This window comes from Tupaia chinensis, unplaced genomic scaffold (assembly GCF_000334495.1).
Source record: "Tupaia chinensis unplaced genomic scaffold, TupChi_1.0 Scaffold000180_1, whole genome shotgun sequence".
Taxonomy (NCBI): Eukaryota; Metazoa; Chordata; class Mammalia; order Scandentia; family Tupaiidae; genus Tupaia; species Tupaia belangeri.
This window is the reverse complement of record NW_006159655.1, coordinates 366527-389082: the sequence shown is the minus strand read 5'-3', so window position 1 is coordinate 389082 and position 22556 is coordinate 366527.

Genomic DNA, 22556 nt, shown 5'->3' with positions numbered 1-22556 from the left:
TTATTTATGAAATAGAGGTAAGAATAATCCCTACCTTGAATAATTGTTGTTGAGATTAAACAAATTACTGCATTTAAACCTTTTGGAAAAGTGCTAGACGCTTTCCTAAATAAGTGCTCATAAATTACTAGCTCTTATTCCTATAAACTTTGTGTTCCTGAATTTCAAGTTAACTGAGTTTCTAGAACTTGAGTAATTCCAGCTCAACTAAAGTAAAAGAGAAACCCCCGATATAAAAAGTCACTCTATTGGTTTACCTTGCTCCGAGCTGGGAAAATGTGAAGAAACAAAGCATTTTATTTTAGAGATAGAAAAATTGAGGCAGAGTAAGATCAATAGACTTGTTCAGCATCTTGCAAATAAACAGCACATGATTACTGATCAAACCAGGTGAAGAATTCTTATCCGTTACTCTAATTGGAATATGCTTGTGGTGTGAGAATGTTATTGCACTACAACTAGTGATAATGAGCTTGGTAAATTCAAGAAAAATGGACTGTTTGAGAAGGTCATGACTTATTTCAGGGTCCCATATGACTGTAGCCCAAATTCTTGTTATAAGTTTTATCTATGGTCTGCAGAAAAATTAAGCTCTATTTCTCTTGTGGAAAGCATTGGCTAATCTGATCCAGCCACTGTGTTATTGTGTTAATGTAGCTGCCCTGTAAGAATGAAAACCATATTGCTGTCTTCTGTTCAGATCCCTGGGTTGGCTTGGAAACATGCCAGATGCATGGATGAGCACCCAGGATCCTGGGAAGTTGGAGGACTGAAGAAGGGGTATCAACACATGGTAAGACCCTGTTGGGTGTCTCTCTCTTTTTCTCTCCCCCATTCTTATGTACACATGATCTCTATCATTATAAAAAGCTTTCCCATCTGCATAGGGGAAAACTATCTTACTATCTATTGCATCTCAGTCTTTGGAGTAGGTATTTTTACCAACTAAGCTTCTTTTAGAGAAAAAGAAAATGTCACTTATGACATATTTGCCTGAGAAAATGCAAGCCCTAAGGGGGCGTACTGGCTGGTGAGTTCTCATGTGCTGAAAGGATAAGAGCCATGGAGTCTCTTGAGTTTAAAGGAGTCTTGGTGGGGGAGGGGGGTCACTTAGTCAACTCTAACACTTGACTGGTAAGAGAGCTGTAGAGATAGTTTGAGGAACATGTGCAACATCACACAGCTGGTAGACAGAGGACAGCCTATAGCCTGTATTGGTTTAACTCCAATTTCTATTGTCTACTCCATTCTTGCCGATACCTGATAAGGTTTCCATGCAGACTGATACGAAGATTGTCCAAATGACCATTGCAGTAATGTCTGAGGAGCACTTTGATAACTGTGTGGCATTTGGGACTGTTCACTTTTCACTCCTTACCTTGGACTTTAGCATCTTGAATTGACCAGATATTTAAAATATTTTACTTTGGAAATTAAAAATAGTGTGGTTTTTTTTTTTTTGGCTGGCCTCATAACCTAGTGGCTAAGGGAGCTGAGCATGGTCAACTGTGTATTAAATCTTGGTCCCAGCAGCTTGAAAAATGCACTGAGAGCATGTGTGTACATGTCTGAAATCCTGGAAGTATTGAGAAATGGAGCACGAGGGATTGCAGTCTGACCATGCCCCCTTGGAGGAGGGGGAGGTGTGTTCTCCCTGTTTCTCTCTGTTGCTCTGTCTCTGGTGAGTACATGTGGCCTGTGGCTATTTGAAAAAAAAAAAAGAATAGTTTTAAAAATATCTCTCCACAATATATAGTTTTAGTAGTCATTGTAATATCTAAGATAGTTAATTTTATTTTGGGCCTTTTGAAATTAGACAAAATAAGGCTTCTGTTTCTTATTTTTGTGGCTGAAAACTTGACAACCTTCAGCATCTGTGCCATGCATGGCATTAAAAAATATTTGATAGAGTGAAGGAAACAATAGGTAAAATGATACCTGAACGGGGAGCAGGCAAAGTCACTCATAGGAACAATGCTTCTGATTAGTTAGGAATTTAACTTTAGAGGTAGAAAAGAATTGAATCACCCAGGTTGAAACATTAGGCAAAAGTTTGACCAAACATCTGGCAAGAATACTTTTGGTGTCTCATTGGTATGTGATATATAAATGGAAGTGTCAGATTGGTATGTGGGAGCCTTCAGGGGCAACTTGGAATAGGGCCATCAGGGTGCCATGGAATAGGGCCATCGGGATGACATGGCATAGAGCAGAATGATGTAAAACAGTTAAGGACAGAGCAGCAGCAGTAGTAGGGGAGAAGGGCAGCAGCCCTCAGTGACCACCAAAAATGGTACCAATGAAGATACCAACACCAGCCATAGATGTGGCAAAAACAATTAAGATGGCCTTGGAGAGTGAGCTGCCCAGACAATGCTCAGTAGTAGAAACATGACTTGGTGCCTCAGTGTGTTTATTTTTTTAAGAGGTTAGTTTTTTAAATTCTTCCTAAAGCTGATGTGAGTGCCCTAGCCAGTGTTGTCTGTGGGAACCTAATGAGGCAGTTTGGGGAGGTACTTTTTTCCTAATGGACATACCATCTCCCCACTTGGTCTTGCTGTCCCTCTGAGGGCTGTATGTGAATCTCTTTGATGGAACTTGCTATCAAAATTGAATATGTAACCTTACTCAATTTTAAAAATTTAAAAGAAGAGCTAAATATGTAAGAAGTCCCTAAATAAGAGAATTAAACTAAACTTGCAGAATGGCATAAAATAGGATTAACATTTTAGGTCAGAATGCCATCTTTCAAAGTGGTTTATTCTTTCTTTTCATGCCCCCGCCCCCAGTTGCAATTTGGTATTATTTGGTCACTTACAATTTGGGTTAGAACCTTTTCTAGACACTTCCCACTAAACTTCTTTCTGTCCCTATTTTATTTCTTTCAGTCTCCAATTTTCACACTCTTTTTTTTTTTTTTTCTAACCAACTGAGTTTTATTTGCTGTATAAACCAAACCACCTAACATCTTTCAGGTGAAAAAATACTAAATTTTAATAAAAATATTACAAGTTGAATTAGAGCCCAATAAAAATTAGCTTCGGGGAGGGAACGTAATTCTACTCAATTAAGGCAAACATGTTTATAGACCACAGATTAGTTTATTTTTAACACCCATCATGCCATGAATTCATAGGGAATAAGTTCCAGTAGCTCAGGCTCCTTTCCATTGGTTCTCACAAAATGTGCTTCTCTGGGTGGAGCAGGCTGGCGCTTTAGTTGAACCTAGGTACCTTTCTCTTTGGCTTCTTTCTTTTTCTGGTCTTTTTCCTTCACACGTTTTAGGAACTGCCATCTTCCAATTTTCACACTCTTAATGAGGCTTACAGATACCTGATAACTACTAAGCAGGGGATGAGTTCAGCTTCCAGAATGGATCCTTTGGGGGCACTCTTGTTATTTATTTAAAGAGATTTTTACCTTAGGGCACATGTGTTCTCCTGAGAAAGAGACAGAGACAGTGAGAGGGAAAGTGAGAAGTCACCCCCAGAGTGATGGCCATGCTGCAATCTCTTCTTCATTTTCCTCCCAGGATCTTGGGAACATGCCTAGTGTGAATTTCAAGATGGTGGGTCCCAGACTTGAACCACAGTTGGCCATGTGGAAGTCCAGCAACGTAACTGCTATGTCACGTGCTGGCCCCAACATTTAGTTATGTTTTAACCAGTGTAGGAATGAACATTTTTTCTCTTCAAAATTAGAAATGATAGGCCAGTATTCTTTTTAACTTAATTATTTGCTTAATTCAATTTGATATTATTATTATTTTTTAATTTGACTAGAGAGAGAGAGGAAAAGAGAAAGCAAGAGAGCAAACCCCCAGATCCAGGACTCCAACTGTGGTCAGCCAGCTGGGAGTCCAGTGCCTTCATCTCCACACAGTCTGCCAGCCCCTTGGCCATTATTCCTGGTAGTATAATCTGTGTTCATTCAGACTGTAGAATTTTAGCATCAGGGAGAATATAAGTCCTTGCTATGTTTAAACTTCATGCTGTAGTATTACTATTTATTGATTGTTATAGTTGACTTTTATTAATAGCAAATAGTTCATGAGTTTTTAAAAAATTAAAATTTTAAATTACCTAATGGGTTCTATGATACTTAAAACACTTTAGTGAACAAAATTCATAAGGAAAGATACTGAAATAAATCCTCAAAATAGTATTTTTACATATAACTTTTAACTGTTAAATTGTACTGAAAGCTACCAGTTAGTTGAAAGCCAATTACTTTTAAAGTCCCTTTCTCTTTAAAAGTAAGTTAAGGGCTAGCTCAGTGATCTGGTGTTTTGGACAGCTGGATCCCACAGGGTTGACTTATCATGTCTTTCAAGTCTGGGATTCAGTGGCTTGAGAAATAAACCAGGCACATTTGGTGCCCCAAATCCTGACAGGTTGGAGATGGAGAAGGGATTGTGAGTGTGGTGTGACCATTCCTCATGAGGGTTGCTTTCTTCTCTCCCTCTCTCTGATAATGTACATGCCCTATAGCAATAAAAAAAAAGAAAAGAAAAAAGATAAATAGGAGCCAGATGATGTAACTGGATACCCTTGGAAGGCACCTGGTACCTGGGCACCCCCTGCACATTAGATGCTTTTGACCCAAGGTAGCTAATGTAGGGGTAGGTCATAGTATGAGCAGCCTGTTGAGAGTCCCTCCCTCCTTCCCTCTCTTGTTCATGAAAGAAATTAAATAAAGTTTGAAAAAGCGAGTTAAAATAGAAAGTTTCTCTAAGGTTTAAAAATATTCTTTTTCACTGAGAGTTCTGGTTCTCTCTCACCTTTTGTACTTTAAGTTGCTTTTTTGAATTTAAAGATCATTCTGTATGAACACATAGTTAGAATGTTTTCATGAATTATGCTGAGTACAGAATTCAGGTTGAGAGAGCTGGATGTCTCATTTTGACCTGACCTAATTTAGATGACTCACTGTCACATATAAGACACATTTTAATAACGTGTTTAGTAACCTAACCCATCAAGAATCATTTTTATTTTATTCCTGTTGACAAAAAATAAAAAACCCGACAGAAATAATAAGATTTATGTTTCTATTATAGATTTACTCAACTCTTTTGGGAATGGTGAAACTTATAAAACTCTCTTGTAAGCAGAAATTCTCATGGGTTCTATTATATGATTTTTATGCTGTAGATTTTAAATGACAATTTTAGTCCCTTGACAGTAAAGATAACTCTTACAGAAATAGAGGCAGGAAAGATAATATTTTCAATAACAGAAACACAATAAGATGAAGAGTAGAAATAAAAATGTAAATTATTGATGGATCTATAGCATGCTGCCATATGAATAGTTCTCCATATTTCACATTGCTGTTGTATCATGAACTTTTCTCTCAAATCATACCCTCATTTTAATGTAAACCCACCAAAATAGCTTACAATGAAACTGCAAGATGTTCTCAGTCATTTGAAGAATATTCTTCTTTCCAGACCTACTATGAATTTTGTATGGATAAAAATTGTGGAAAAAAACCTAGAATTGATTCTATCAGATTTGTATACATATGGTGTTATATATGAAGCAAAATAATAGTTAAGAATCTATTTCTTTGAATTAGAAACTTTCCTGAGGGAAAAATCAATTTCTCATTTATATTGCAGAAACAGAGTGAATTTTTGAACATTAGATGTTTCTTGCATATTTATCAAGTAGAAAATTACAATTTGCTATCTATTTGGTGTATCTCCATTGATGTTTCGGATATAGATTAAAAAAAAAGTGTTGGTGCCATTCAGTAATTTATTCTGTAAATAGTTATGCATAATCAATCACTTATTTAATGACTGTAGTTATATAATAAATAAAATAGGTAAAATATCCTTGCTCATGTGGAATGTATACAATAATATTGGGGCAATATCAACAACTAAAATAAAAAATACATGTATACATTGGTATTTAGTTATATGGGTATGGATATATATTTATACATAACATATAGTTTATGAAGTATTAAAAGAGCATTAAAAAAGGGAATGGGAGAGGCAGCATTGTGTGTAATGGGGGTCTGGAAATACTTCAGTGCAAAGATAACATTGGAATAGCCTTGAGGAGTTGAGGAGGTGAGCCCTCTCTTGGAGCTGAAGGAACTGAAACACTAGGTCCCTGGGGAAGGAAGGTACCTAGTTCGCTTCCAGAACATCAGTCGGCCAGTGAGACTGGGTAGCAAGAGAAAAAAACTCAGACATCCCTTAATAAAGAGGTGGATATTGTAAATTTCAGAAGAGCTAAAAGATTTTGGATGTTCACAGCACAAAGTATTGACAGATGTTTGAGATGATGGATGTGCTGCTTACCCTAATTTGGTCCTTACACATTGTATTTATGTACTGAAGAATCACATTAAACCCCACTCATGTGCAATTATTGTGTATGACTTTAAAAGAAGAGAGAGAAAGAGGGAGACAGATGGAGCTCTAGGTTGGGTAGGAAATAAAAGGCCATTTTAAGAATCCTGTGTTTTGTCCTGCATGAGATAAACATTTATTGGTTTATGAGCAGAAGTTAATGCTCTGAATTATGTTTTAATGGAATTGTTAGAGCTTTGTGTAAGGAGTATATTGCCAGGGTTGGAGCAAGAAAGAAAAAGGGAAACCAGTGTATGAGGACAGCTTTGGTAGGGAGTAGCAATAGAGGCTATGTGAAAGGGCCAAATTGTGATATTGTATTTTCAAAGTAAAATGTAGAACAGGCTGATAGATTGAGTGTATCCTGTGAGAATAAGAGAGGAATAAGCATTAGTTTAAATTAATTGGCCTAGGCAACCAGAAGGAAGGAGCTTCAATGAACTAGAATGGAGAAGTCTCTAGAAATGCAACTTTTGGGGAGAACCTCAGTAGTTTGTTTTAGGAGATGCTAATTTTGAGAGGTCTATTAAATGACCAAGTAGAGATACTGAATAAGCCATTGGGTATAGGATTCCGAAGTGCAGGGAGAAATCCCAAATTGAGATTTAAATTTCAGAAGTGTGTAGGTGATATTTCAAACACAACATAAGTTGATCACTGAAGAAATGGTTCTCAATAGGGAGGACCCAGGGTGGAGCTTGAAAAGAAGTTCACAATTAAGAGGTTGGAGGTAGAACCAGCAAAAAGAGAGTAGTAGTCAGGGAGATATAAGGAAAGGCAGTGAATGTGATATCTAGTTCTGAACTGTCTTTTGTTGATACATAAGTCTATTATTTTTCCAACACTATATTGCTTTTTAAGACTCTTTTATACTTCTAAAAGCAATTAGTGTGACTCCTCTTTCAGAATTATTTAACTCTTCCAGTTCTTTTGCCTTTTTATATACATTTTACAATCAGATTTTAATTTTCTTTAAAAAAAAAACACAAAAAAACCTGCTCTTATGTACATTGATTCAGCTTGAGGTGGGGTGAGGGGGCAATGTGGATGATATTATGATGTTGGAAATTAATATTGTAACTAGCAAGGTATGGCTAGACATTGTCACTGCCCAGTAACATTTGATTCTCCTTTCATCCTGGGTATATTAGAGAAGTGATCTCCAACCATCCCCAAACCAAGGACCAGCATTATGTAATACAGTAACCCCATGGATGGCATGGATATGAGGAGGGTCTTAGTTCCAGGATAACCCAAGTGTGCTACATCCACTGTGCACCCCATTCCTACCACTACCACACTGCAGTATTACAATGGAACAATCACCTAATAACAGTGGGGTTTGCACTCCTATGAGAATCCACTACCACCACTGCTCTAACAGGAGATGGAGCTCAGGTAGCAAAGCAAGTCATAGGCAGTGGCTGCAAACACAGACAAAGCTTCACTCAATCACCTGAAGCCCCCCTCCACTGTCTGGCCAGTAGACTGGCACGGGGCTGATGGTCTAGGGGTTGGGGACACCTGAATTAGAGGATAAAAGTTTCCTGCCCTCTTGAAGTTAAGCTTGATCAAGTGATTTACTTTCGTGGGCCGGCAGGTGGCATGCAATTTACTTTTGATTAATGAAACAGAGGGTCTGAGGAAGGACATTTAGAAGAAAAATAAGGAGGCAAAGCATTCATGGGACAAAGAAATGTGGTATTATCTGTTGAAGATAATTTATAGTTTTATCATCTGTACTATGGAGAAATGTTCACCTGCTGAAATATCCATTTTGTAAGTCAAATAATGTGATTGAATATATAAAAGAAAATGAAATAAAAAATAAAAGAAATAAATTTAAGATAAGAAAAAAACAAACCAATAAAAAAAATAAAAAATTACACATCATGATCAGGTAGGCTTTATTCCAGGAATGCAAGGTTGGTTCAACATATGTAAAACCATAAATGCAATATACCATATTAACAGGAAAAAAGATAAAAGTCATATGACAATATCAATTGATTCAGAAAAAGCATTTGTTAAGATACAACATCCCTTCATGAGCAAGAATCTCAGCAGTATCAGCATAGAAGGATCATTTCTCAACACAATAAAAGCTGTCTATGTAAAACCCATAGCGAACATCTTCCTGAATGGAGAAAAGCTGAAAGCATTTCCACTAAAAATGGGTACAACACAAGGATGCCCACTTTCTCCACTCCTTTTCAATATAGTACTGGAGATTATCTTTTCAAAACTTGCATTCAATATTATGCAATTTTGTTCATTACCATATCAGTAAAAAAAAAAAAGAACTGATATATGACTCTATTTTCCCCCCTCTTTCTCTCCTTGTCTTGGTTATTACAAAATTACTTGTTGATCAGACTGAACCAACATATGGAACTGGAAGGTTGGAGCTATTTAGGTTTGGTATTACTACTAAACATAATTCTCTTAATGTGACTGATTCACAAAGTCAATTATGGGATGACTAGTCATCCTCAGTGATTGTTTCTTGAATGAACTTGCCTGCAAGAAAAGTTGGGATCTTAGCAGTGGTCAAGAGGAACTAACTCTAGGGTGGGTGGCGAGTGGTTTTTTTTTTTTTATGTATAGAGATTTTTGTTATAGGGTGTGTGCATTTGCCAGGGAGAGAGAGAAAGAGACAGAGAGACAGAAAGCAAGAAATGACCTTACAGGGGGGTTGATCACACCACAGTCTTGTCTCCTCCATCCTCTTCTTGGGATCTTGGGCACACACACACACACATGCCTGGCGTGTTTCAAGCTGCCTGGTCTGGACCATGATCAGTCACATGGAAGTCAAGCAATCTGACATCTGTGCCATCTGCTGGCCCCAGTGAGTAGTTTAAATGTAATATCGTAAGGGCTATTGTGACCTCCTGTTTTGGCTGAGCTGAGTCTGATAACAGAATGCAGCAGAGAGGGAGGAAGTTTAGGGAGAGTCACTCTTCCCGATTAAGGGAGAACTCTGTCCAGCACTTTAAGTATAAAGAGATCTAGCTTTGAGGAAGGACAAGATTCAACCACCTGTAGAAAGGGATTCAGTGAAGAAATTGAGCCCTAGAAGGCAAACCAGAATATATATCAGGAAAATGAGTCAGAAACCCAGTTATATAGCTACCAAACCCAGTTATGGTAAATATAGAAAGATTGGATCAGAGGACTACAGTTTGGTACGACAGAAATGCTGAATTATACTGACATTTGGAACAAGATTTTAAAATTGTTGTGTTCTATTTTTAAAACTCTAGTCTCAAATTATTCAACAAATGAAACCTAAAATGCCTGAGAAAGAATTCAGACAATTAGCTTAATGTAGTATACATTTCATTGAAATTTTAATAGGGCTTGACACATGTTAGTAATTTAAAATACTGTAATGTACTACTTAGGGATGAAGTAGTATATAGATTGAAGGTAGAAATTTTAATCCTGCCAAGAAATGATGCAGTCACAAAAATTATTAATTTATAACGGAATCTGTGCAGAAATTTTGAAGAAAAAGAACCTTTAGTGTTTTTCCTTGTCTGTCGGAAAGAATAATGTGATAGAGGAGAACGTAAAAGTATTAAAAATTGTAATGGACACTAGAGACAAAGTGGAAAGAGAGTGTGAGAGGGGAAGAGCATAGGAAATTTGGGGTGAAAATGGAGAGGTAAGATAGTTGTGGGAAACAGATAAGATTTATCTGTTGACAAGGACATATATGGTGGTCTCAACTGGGCTGGACTGAGGCGTTATATCATGCTGGGTAAAGTATCTTCACAATCTAAATGATGTGAGGTGATTTAATGTTTGAATAATAATAATAAAATATATAAATTTAAAAAATAAAAATAAATAAAAATAAAAAAATAAATGATGCTTATAGCATCACTACTTTTCATTTAATATGAGTAAGGCATGAATGCTGCATTCTTCATCCTTCTTTTTGATGTTAGCATTGAATGGGACTTTTTTTTCTTCCATATGTAAAGAAATATGGAGTATGTTTATATATGTGGGGCAGGAGTGGAGAGGGTTTATTGGAGAAACACTTGAAAACATTCATGAGTCTTTCAGGGAATGGTGGCTTACTAGGAGTGTAACAGAGAATGTGGGACACAAGTGCTTGGCTACTTATAGGAAAAATACTTATTGTCTGGGCATTGTTTTTAGCTTTTGAGAAGATACTATTTTTCTCTTTTAAGTTCAGCTTTCTTAGTGTCATTAGACTCATGTTGATTGAGAAGGGAATGCCAGAAACCAGAGGGTTTCATTTATAAGAGAATCAGACTCTCTCAAGACACTTTAAAGCAATACTAAACTTTGAAAAGTGAAATATTTCAAGATAGGGCTTCTATAATGGCCTTTGATTTATCTTATATATGCTATTAATTAATAATTTGAAGAATGCTAATTACCCAGGGACTCTCAGAGTAGCTTAATTGTTCATTGGAGAACTGAAGCCCTTTTCAGTAAGATCTTTCTAAAAAGAGAATGCTAAACCTTTATATTTCACTAGCAAGAATTTGAAAGATTTTTAAAGATGTGCTTGTTAATATGGACAAGGGAAGAAAGGAATCTGTTCAGTAATTATAATTAGAGATCTGCATTTGGGAAGAACTCTTCAAATTTTGTTTAGTATTCTCTTTGATTGATTTTATCCCAAATGATCCATTTAACATAACTCATTCTTGAGAAGTTAAACTAGTTTTCATAGCTTGGTGTATAAAGATTTGACTGGAAGAATCCTCTCCTGATTTTTTCCCAAACTTTTAGAAGAATTCGTTTATGGTAAAACCTTCTATTTTAGGTAATTTGCATTTAAAGACAAATGCACCTTCTTTTTCTTAAAACATACTGAGATAGGATAGGACAAGTGCTATTTTTGAATGCTTATTATGGATCCAATCCTTGCTTCTAATTTTCATAACAGATCTGTAAGGGAGGAATCATTATTACTCAGTTATAAATGAAGAAACTGAGTTTCAGACAGGATGACCATTTGTTCTAGGTCTCATAGCTACTAAGTTCAGAGATAGGACTGGAACCTGGGCCATGTGGGGCCAAAAGCATGGAATGATTCCATTAGGAATCATCGGTTCTGGAGTGGGGTAGAAAAAGAAAATGGTGTGGTTCAACTGTGAAAAGTAGATATGAAGATAAAAACAAATACAATTCAAGCTAATACCTCTCAGTTTAAGAACAATAAAAATTTAATATAAAAAGTGAAATTTCAGAATCAAGTATTAGTCAATACAAACTATTACAATAAAAAAGAATCCCAAATATATCTCAAATTTCTGGAAATATAGTTTTGGGCATTTATCCTGATGTATCTGTACCATAGATATTTTGAGTTAACTAATGAAATAAGTGGTTAGTTTTCTTCAGAGAGCTTCAATATACTTCAAGGTTGAGAGCTACGTCAGCTGCAGAAGCATCAATTTAACACTTGCTAAAGCCCCAAATGTACAGAATACTAAGTAGGTGAAGAACTCAGGTATTTAGAAAGTAACACGTAGAGTAAGATGAGAGCATTAACAGCATCACATTTTCATATTGGGCTTTTTATTAACTTGCAATGGTTAAATGCTCATTGTATGCCCATAATACTAGATAATATTTAAGGAGCTTAACATGTTTAGCTCTTGAAAAGCAACATAGCTTCATGCTTATGGTCTCCTGAGCAAGATGTCCTGGTGCAAATTCTGTATCAGCCATTAACTAAGTGTATGCTGTCTTTCTGAATAGCTCAACCCCTCTGAGCCTCAGTTTTCTCATTAGGAAAATGAAGATAATCAACATCTTGATCATAGGATTGTTATGAGGATTATATGAGTTACTAGAAAATTGTAAAGCAGAATACTTTATTAGTATGTAGTAAGTGCAGTGTGACTGTTGGACGCTTGATTTAGGAAGCAACTTATAAAGATGGATAGTTGGGTGAACAAGTCATACAATATAATTTGAAAATGCAATTCAGCAACTTCTTCAATGTTTTTGGTGTCAAGGAGATGCCATAAGTGTCTGCAGTGGTATGCTGTGATAAACAAAAGCTAATTTTAATACAATTTTGGAGAAACTAGAAGTCTCTAAGTTTGTTTAAAGTGGGCTTCTTATAGTAGCTTTTTGTTAGGAAGTTCAGGGAGGAGTTTGGGTGAGGTTAAAACAGTTTTATAATATCAAGGGCAAAGATTATAACTTAAACAATTTCAGAGGAAGAGTTGGAGCTTTCCTTCTGAACAGGAAAATATTGTGCTAGAAGACAGTGAGAATAGGGACCAGCAGTTAGCGTAATGGCTATGTCACTGGACTCCCATGTAGTCAACCGCGGTTCGAGTCCTGGACCCTGTGGCTTAACTCATGCTGGGCACATGTGTGTGTGTGCCCAAGATCCTGAGAGGAGAAGGGATTGCAGTGTGGCCATCCCCCTGGGTGGTGATTTTTCGCTTTCTGTCTCTCTGTCACTCTGTCTTTCTGCGAGCTCACGCGCCCTTTAGCAAAAACTTCTCCAAAAAAAGAGAAAGAAAAACAAAACAAAACAAAACAATGAGACCATAGCTTCAAAAATCTGAAGAAAGTTATTTTAAGCTAGAGTTCTATACCCAACCAATCTTTAATCAAGTATACAGTCAGATAGCAGCATTTCTAAAAAGTCAGAGGCTCAGAAAAATTACTTACTGGACTTCTTAAATCCTAAGTTTACTCAGGAAGTTACTTACATAGGTACTAGAGCAAAATAGGAGCAAACCAAGCAAGAGCAGCATATGGTAATAAGGACACAGCTGATCGCACTCAGGAGAGTAATGAAGCTCATCTTGATGACGACAGCTGGGCAATGGGCCCTGTGAACCTTCGGTTCAGGCTTGAGCAAGCAGATAGAAGATCAGAAGGGAGGAAATGAAAAAAAGAGTTGAGAGAAATTTGGTAATGTTCATTAGAGAGTGGGTGTGTTAAGGTTAAAATAGACTATACAAGGAAAAAAGGCGATTAAATGTTTGAAAAACTTATTCATTCCTCAGTTGGACCAAGGGTAACATTGGATATTTTTTCTTTTCTTTCATTTCTCGCTCTCTAATTTTAAATTTTACTTACTTAGTAAACTTTCTTGACAGAGAGAGAGAGAGAGAGAGAGAGAGAGAGAGAGAAACAGAGCAAGAGAGAAAGAATGATAAAGACAGACAATTATCACTTCCAATAGAATCTCCATGCCACAATCCTCCCCAATCCCAGACAACCCCAGATCATGAGCACATGCATGAACCTGTCCTGCTCAGAGAGGTCCTAGGACATGAATCAGGACCTTTCCCATGTGGGTACAGCAATACCAGCTGCTCTTGCCCAACCCTTACTTCTCTCTCTTGATTATGTTAGCAACCTCTTTGTGGCACATTCACTGACATAATTTTCTCCAGCTTCTTACATTTTGTGCCATAGGAATGGGGGTGAGAGTAAATTGTCTACACTTTCCCTCAATAAGCCTAGATAGTTGCATTGACTCTTCCTTGAACTTAGATGAACCAAATGCCTTGTAACACCTCAGCAGCAGCCAACAACCATGGAAATGAGATTCAACAAAACTGATGGGAGGGTGAAGAGAGCTGTCTGTCAACAGGATGATAAACTTTCTGGTTAGTGCTTTTGTTCAGAAGATAGCACCTTTTCTAGCCCACATCAGATGACTACTTTTATTGCAAAGGGCAGAATCGTTCATCACAATAACCTGAGGCTTTCTTTAGATATCTGTTTTCCCATGCGCTGTGCTCTAGATAGGATGCTGTGTGTCATGCTACCAGAAACAATTCCATTCTCACCCTCTGATCTTGTTAGCAGCATACATTATTTTAAGAATTTAGTTTGGGAGATTGGCAGGTGATGTGGTGGTCAGGGCCCTGGACCCCCCACATGGCCAACTGTAGTTCGAGTCCCAGACCTGGCAGCTTTTTTTTCCTCACTGCTTCTGCCCCCGGCCCCCCCCATCTTGCTCTGGTCAAATTAAATAATAATAGGTAAAAATTAAATAAAATAATTCTTAAAAAATTTACTTTGGTTACATTTCCTTCAAGCTCAGAAATTTGGTCATGTACATATCTGTGTATTTGGATTCTAAATAATAAAATATTTCTTTACAAATAAAAAGTAAGTCATGGGACCAGCAGGTGATGTGGTGGTTAAGGGTGCTGGACTCCCAAAAGGCCAACTGTGGTTTGAGTCCTGGACCTGGCGGCTTTCTCACTTTCTCTATCTCTCTCTCACACACACTCTGTCTCTCTCTGGTCAAATTAAAATAAATAAATAAATAAAAAGTTAAATAATTCTCTTTTTTTTTGGAGAGGTTTTTGCTATAGGGTGAGTGCGATCACCAGACAGACAGAGAGAGACAGAGAGACAGAAAGTGAGAAATCACCCCCCAGGGGGGATGGCCACGCTGTAATCCCTTCTCCTCCATTCTCCTCTCGGGATCTTGGGCACACACACACATGCGCCTGGCGTGAGTTTAAGCCACCGGGTCTGGGACTTGAACTGCGGTCGACTACATGGGAGTCCAGCGACATAGCCATTACGCTAACTGCTGGTCCCAAATAATTCTTTAAAAATAGTAAGTCATTATATCGAAAACAGATGTAATGATGTCAAATTTAGTACTCTCCACATTGAGACATCTTATATTCTAATGAAGACTCACGTGTTACTGTACAATCAGTGATATATAATCTATTTGCAATCAAGAACGTTTGAGAAAGATGTCTAGATGTGCATACTCTGGAAATTTTAATTAATATTTTCCTTATCATTATCCCATAAATTATTTTATCAGGGAACAATAGCTTCTTTCAGAAACAAGCTTTGACTCTATTTAAACTTCCAAAGGAAAATGGTATAATAATCCTTATAAATTATTCTAGCTCTGACCTTGAGAAGACTATTTTAAATATGAATGAAAAGCTTCAGGTGACTAGTTCATGAAAAATCTATTAGCTTATCCATTTTGTCCCTTTAAAGGATTTTCATTAGTTGGTGCAGCCTGGTAATTAATTTGGAATTATCTCTAAAGAACTGAGGAGAGATGAATGTTTTAAATCTAAGTTAAAATGAATAGGAGATACTTTTCTCTGAGAGAAAGAACTCTGCTGTATTACCTGACAGCCTCATTACTAGACAAACTTGATTGCTGAAATAAGTAATGGTAATCTTATTTACTAAATGATTTTTTCCTTAATAAAAACAACACTAGTGAAGGACAGAGAAATAAATGCCACATAGAAATTGAAAACACATAATGAACAAACAAGCTATTAACCTTGTCCAACACAGAATCAATAGCAGTAATTTTTTTTTTTAGGTCAGTTGTCTGTCAATTATAAATAGACAGAGATCACACTTAGGATTGAAAGAATAAATTGGACCATGTATTTCCATGTATCTTGTTGGAAACTTGATTTTTCTATGAGAGAGCAGTTTTCCTAGTCAAATAACAATTCTACACATGCATAACATGTGGTGTTTCTCTGTCTTCTTAAAATAGCCTTCTCATATACAATTAATGCAATGGAGACCCAGTTAGAGGCAAATAAAGTAAAGTGAAGGTCAGAACCGAAGGACCTAGGGTACATTGTTGATGAAAACAGGAGAGATTTACAGGGATGACTTATGACTTTTATAAGCATCAATTTAGTTTTTTTCACTTAAAGAGAGGAAAATACATATGATAAATTGCAAGTTTCTTTTGGGACTGACATCATCAACATTTACCTAAGATACTCTCAATCTAGCTTTGTCCAACTTAAAATTCAATAGCTACATTAAATTGCAATGTAAGTATCAGGTGGGGCCCAGCCATGGTGGTGCAGGCAGTAGGGGAGTGACTTTAAGCTACAGGCAATATGGGAAGGCTCCAGGTTTGCACCTTGGGTCTATCTGAACATGTTGGGCATACCCATAGTTTTAGTAGGCTAGAGCTAAGTGGATTGTGGCATAAATACACTGTCAAGGATGCCCCTTTCTTTCTCTTTCTCTTTCTGTCTTTCAGGAAGTAACTAGATAAACTTAAAAAGAAAAGATAAAAGAATATTCCATTCAGATGTCACTGTTTTCTGATAGAAGTCTAAGTAATTTATTGTCTGAAATTTATCAAATTACCGTGAACTGAAGCTTGACTTTACATTAACCTGACAACAGCCATGTAATGACTTAAAATACGTCTTAAAGTAGTTATCATGAAATACTGAAAGTTCTTAAATTAGAGCAGTAATATTTTGTAGTGTTTTTTTAAGCAATTTATATGGCTTTATCAAAATAGTATCTAAGTTAAAAAATATTAGGAGGCTGGTCCTGTAGCCTGGTGGTTAAGAAAGCTTGGAATCCTTGTGGCTAACCACAGTTTGAGTCCTGGCCTCAGAAGCTTGAAAAACAAGCCTAGTGAGTGTGGCTCTGTGCACAAAATCCTGACAAGAAGAAAAAATGAAGGCAATGGGATTGCAGCATGGCCACATTCGATTGAGGGGTACTTATTCCCCTCTTTCTCTCTCTCTCCCTCTCTCTGGTGAGTGCACATACCCTCTGGCAATTAAAAAAGTAGTGCTAGAAGTGATTTAAAAATCCTAGTTGTTCTTCCAATTGTTCCTATTTCCTAAGCCTAAAACATCAGGATAAACTGGATGGCCGTTTATGTTTTTACAATTGTATTTCCTATTTTTTTTTTCTTTTCCTTAAGAGAAATTTTTGCTATAAGGCATATGCTCTCATCAGAAAGACAGAGACAGAAGGGGAGAAATTACCTCCCACCCAGGGGGGGGATGACTGTGCCACAATCTCTTCTTCTCCATTCTCCTCTTGGAATTTTGGGCATGTACATACATGTGCCTGGCATGAGTTTGAAGCTGCCAGGTCCGGAACGGGAACCGTGGTCGACTATGTGGGAGTCCAGTGACGTAATCATTATGCCATATGTTGTTCTCTATACTTCCTTTCAGTAACTCATTTTACCTTTCTTTTTCTTTAAGTAGAACTTTTTTTCTTCATCACTGTACCAGATACCATTGACTGCATAGGTAGCATGCAATGACTTCTTTCTTCTTGACGATCAAATTTTATTTCCCAGAGATGGATCCTATCTCTAGGTGAAAAGTGGCCTTTATCCAGAATACACTGTATATTGGTTCATTTTGTATGCTGTAATGATATACAGTGAATGGGTATAAAATAAATGTTTTTAAAAACTATGAATTAAAAAAGGAGGAAATCCTGTCATATGCCATAATGTGAGATTAGTCCATCTGTGTTTACTTCCAAGTATCACTAAAAAAAAAAGCGATCTTTATTAGTCTAGTGATGGCTTCTTGTCTCCTTGCCACTGGTTGGTGTGGAAGTTGGCATGGAAAATATGAAGGGATGTCTTATTAGAGCTATTAAGGAAATATTTCCTTATTGTATCTTGAAAATATACCCAGAGGGGACAATAAAGCACATTCCCATGATTATTGCTTTACTGGAGGCCAGAAAGCAATTGATCTAAGTTTGAGCAAGCCAGTGTAGAAGAAACTAAAAAACGGTTTTGCAGAAATTTGCTAATATCCTTGAGAGATTGCTTGTGTAAGGCAATTATTAGAAGAAAACAAGGCACTTAGAAAACATTTGAGAAATGTAGTTTGTGTTTAATGAGCTCAAGGACACCACTTTGGAATTATTTCCTTCTTGATTATGTTGTCAACTTCTTTGTCACTTAGAAGTTTATTATTCATAAAAATAAACCTCTTAAGTTCCTCAACATTTCTGTTCTCTTATACTGTGATACACTAGAATGTATTATGTTTTGGTTTTTATTTATTTTTTTCTCCTGGATATAGTCTGTCAGGCCAGGAGCAGCTGTGACCACATTAGTTGTTTTCTGAAGCCTAAGTCAAGGTGGAGCACAGAACCGGGATGAGAGAGTCCCAGGGAGTAAGGGGTGAGCCTTGTGTCCTGCCTGTGGATCTGCTTTTGCTTTAGTTTATTGTTCTGTGAGATAAACAGTCACCTTAGTTAGCATTTATCCCAGTGTGAGTCTAGGCTTTGTTACTTTCAGGTAGGGAATCCATTCCCAAAATGGAAACCCTCCTTGAACTTTACAGAGCATATTAACATGAACAAGACTTTCTGGACAGGAGATTTAAAGGTATGAAGATAATTATCTAGACATGTGTGAGGCACCTTCTCTACCCCTGTTTCTCAAAGTCTTTGAACCAGTTGGAAATAGGGATCCTCATCCTATTCAACAGCTTTTTCTGAGCCCCTCCCTTCAAAATGTCTTGTTCTGTATCACATCCTCTCAGGGCTCAATCCTCGGGACTCTTTATATTATTCTTCTATCCTTCAGAGACGTTCATCACATTTCATTATTTTAAATACCAACTATACACTGACAATTTCTAAATTTATAGCTGCAGCCTGGAGCTCTCCTCTGAACACCAGAGTCTTGTCTCAGAATCCACAGCTTTCTTGATACTTACACTTAGATATCTAATAGGTCTCTCATATGTAGCAAGTCAAAACCAAACTCCGACTCCCTCAATCCAAGCCCCCCGACTCCCTCAATCCAAGCCCCCCTACCCCTTCCAGTAAAATTTGTTCTGTCTAACATTCTTCTCATTTAACACCAATACTATCTTTCCAGTGCAGAAAAAAAAATTAAAAAAAATTAAAAAAGAAACTTTCAGCTCCTCTTTTCCTCTCACAGATCTCTCTCTCTCTCTTTTTGTTTTGTTTTGTTTTTGGAGAGGTTTTTGCTATAGGGTGCATGCGCTCGCCAGGCAGAGAGAGAGAGAGACAGAAAGCGAGAAATCGCCCCCCAGGGCGGGTGGCCATGCTGCAATCTCTTCTCCATTCTCCTCTCGGGATCTTGGTCACGCACACACACACGCCCAGCGTGAGTTTTAAGCCACCGGGTCCGGGACGTGAACCGTGGTCGACTGCATGGGAGTCCAGCGACATAGCCATTATGCTAACTGCTGGTCCCTCTCACAGATATCTCTTATGACCCCATTTGGTCCATCAGCATATTTCAAAATAGACTTACAACCAGACTTCTTCTAATAACTTCCATGTTATTACTCTTGATCCTCTGGTCCACTCTCTCTTACAGGTGCAAATTAGCCTCATGTTCCCTCCCCAATTCCTTTACTACCCTCCCCTTGCTCATTGCAACCCAGCTTTGTTGCATTCCTTGCTCTTCCCAGGACCTGCAAAGGCAAGAAGGCTTCCACTTATTTCCAGAACATACTTCCCTTGTTGCCTATAGCTATCCATATTCTCCCACACTGATAGCTGCTCCCTAATTTTCTGTAGATTTGTGTTCAAATGTTTATAGGAAATGAGGCTTTCCCTGGCTCACTTTTTTTTGGAGAGGTTTTTGCACAGGGCGTGTGCACTGGTCAGAGAGACAGACAGACAGACAGAGAGAGGGAGAGAGAGAGAGAGAGAGAGAGAGAGAGAGAAAGCGAGAAATCACCCCCCAGGGGAGATGGCCATGCCACAATCCCTTCTCCATTCTCTTCTCAGTATCTTGGGCACACACGCACATGCGCCTTAGCGTGAGTTTACGCCACTGCGGTCGACTACATGGGAGTTCAGTGACATAGCCATTACACTAACTGCTGAGATAAACAGTCACTGGCTCACTTTTTGAACTTGCATCTTCTTTTTCATCCTCAGACTCTATCTCTGTGCCTGTATGATTTCACTTCTTAACACTTACCACCATTTGGAGTACTATATATCTTACAGGTACTTTGTATCTATTTGCCTTCCATAATGTAAGTTCCTTGGGGGCAAGAACTTTTGTCTGTCCTTTTTATATTTACTTCCATTGCTTGGAGTAGTACTGAGTGCATTGTAGGCAGTTAATAAATATGTATATAATTAATGAGAATTTCTGTATCTATATGATAGCGAACTAATCTGACATGTGAGTTCTTGCTGGCTGATGCCAACAATATGCTAAGATTTTAGTCAAAAGCTAGGCCTTAACATACCTAAATATTGGGACCAACAGTTGGCGTAATGGCTATGTCTCTGTACTCCCATGTAGTCGACTACAGTTCAAGTCCTGAACCCAATGGCTTAAGCTCACACCGGGCACATGTGCGTGCGTGCCCATGATCCCGAGAAGAGAATGGAGGAGAAGGGATTGCGGTGTGGCTATCCCCCCAGGGGGTGATCTCTCGCTTTCTGTCTCTCTCTCTCTGTCTCTCTGGTGAGTGCACGCACCCTGTAGCAAAAACCTCTCAAAAAAAATTAATTAAAAAAATACATATACCTAAATATTTAATTTAAACATGGGCCGTTTGAATCAATATTTTAACAAAAAGCAATGTTTAATAGTGCATTATTTCAGAAATCATGAGAAAGTGAGCCTTACTCTCAACCTTAGTATCTGAAAGAATTCTTTCAGTTGTAAGAGAAACTCACTTCAAATTAATAATGAAATGAAAATATCAGTTAACTGAACCAGGTGTTTGAATGTAAAGTGTCAGTCAGGATTCCCATAATTTGGGCTTCAGTTATATTTTTCCATGAGTCTCCTGTGTTTCTATGTCTCCGTATGTTGGCTTAATTCTCAGGCTGAGGAGATGCCTGTAGGTGCTGTGGCTTCACATCCATGCATGGTAGTGTTCAGGAAAAGAGAGGGAGAGGCTGTTTGAGTAAATTTCTCAGAAGAAGAAGGGATCTTCTTAGAAGTTCCCAGGAAACTGCTCCTCAGGTACTATTTGTTTTATGTAAGTCACATACCCTGTTATTGGCAAGAGGTTTGGAATAACCAGTAGCTATTAAACGTATACTAAAAGCTGGGAGTAGAGTAGGCTTCCCCTGAGGCAAATGGGTTTTCTGAGAAAAGGCATGGGTTTAAGAGCTACAGATTATTTTGTTTCAATGAGGAAGAAGGAAATAGGAAATAACCAAGTGTAGGCTGTATCTTTTATATTTTAGGGGTCAATTTTTTCTGTTCACCTAGCTTTAGGAAGAGGTTTATCATGGTCAACATAACAGCTATAAAGTGGTTTCTTCTTTAGGTTTCTTCTGAAATTCAGTCGAATTGATGCTGCCTATGAGGGTGAAAAAAATGTAACTGTTTTTCTCCTAAGCAAACTCAATGTCACCCAGAGGAAAAAAAGAAACTTAATATTTTTAATATCTTCAAGTGCTTTGAATTACGTAGCTAGTGCTATATGAAGTGTGAAATGGATTTATTAGTTCTTAAAATTATATTTGCATTTTGACATATGCTATTGATATATTTTATTTTTATTAGAAATGATAAGTATATTTAAGGTTAGGAAATGAAAATGAGGTAAATATTGTCTGTCTTTTCATTCTGAAAATTATACTGCGTACTCTTATTAAAAGAGTACATTGAAAATAAGTATTTGTATCAGTTAGTTAAAGACAATTGAAATAAAGCAACAGAAGTATGGTTTTGTGTCTTAAAAATCTAAGACATGAAAAGGATTTCTTAGAGTTTGTGATTTGGGCTCTCATTATAAATTCAAAACCAGATTCATCTTTAATGGAAATATTCTAGGTATTTATAAATTGGTTAAAGTCTCATGTACTTTCACTCTGCATTATTTGATTATGTCTGCACATAAATTTGACAGGTATTTTCTTCTTGGTTTCACACAGCAAGCCCTAGAAAATTGGTCTGTGGGGAAAAAATCCTCCCTGACTACATGGTCTATGGCTGAATCTGCGACAAGACCATTACTGCACGAGGCATTTGGGTCATCAGAAGTAATTGCCAGGCACCCAGACCATAAGAGGACAGAAGGATGTCAAAATAGTGCAGAGGCACTTCTGGAATTCTTTCTAGGATTTGTACAGCCCATGAAGCCTGCTGAGGAGTTACTGAGGAGATATCCTGCTCCATGCTAGTTTGATTTCTTTACAAAGAATCATGCCTTTACATAAGGGAATCAGAGATTAGCCACCTTCAGTTCACTAGAAGATTCTTTGTAGAATTTCTCTCTGTAAAATCTGAGAATGACACTGAAGGCTTGTTATCATTGTTCTAAACAGAGCTCTGAAATATTAGCAGACCAGAACTGAGTGGTAGGAATTCTGTCATTCACAAAAGAAGAGGAGCTTTCTGTATAAAACTCATACTTGAGATGAGCCCACAGTCAAGAAAAACTCTCTGGTTAGTTTTCTGAGA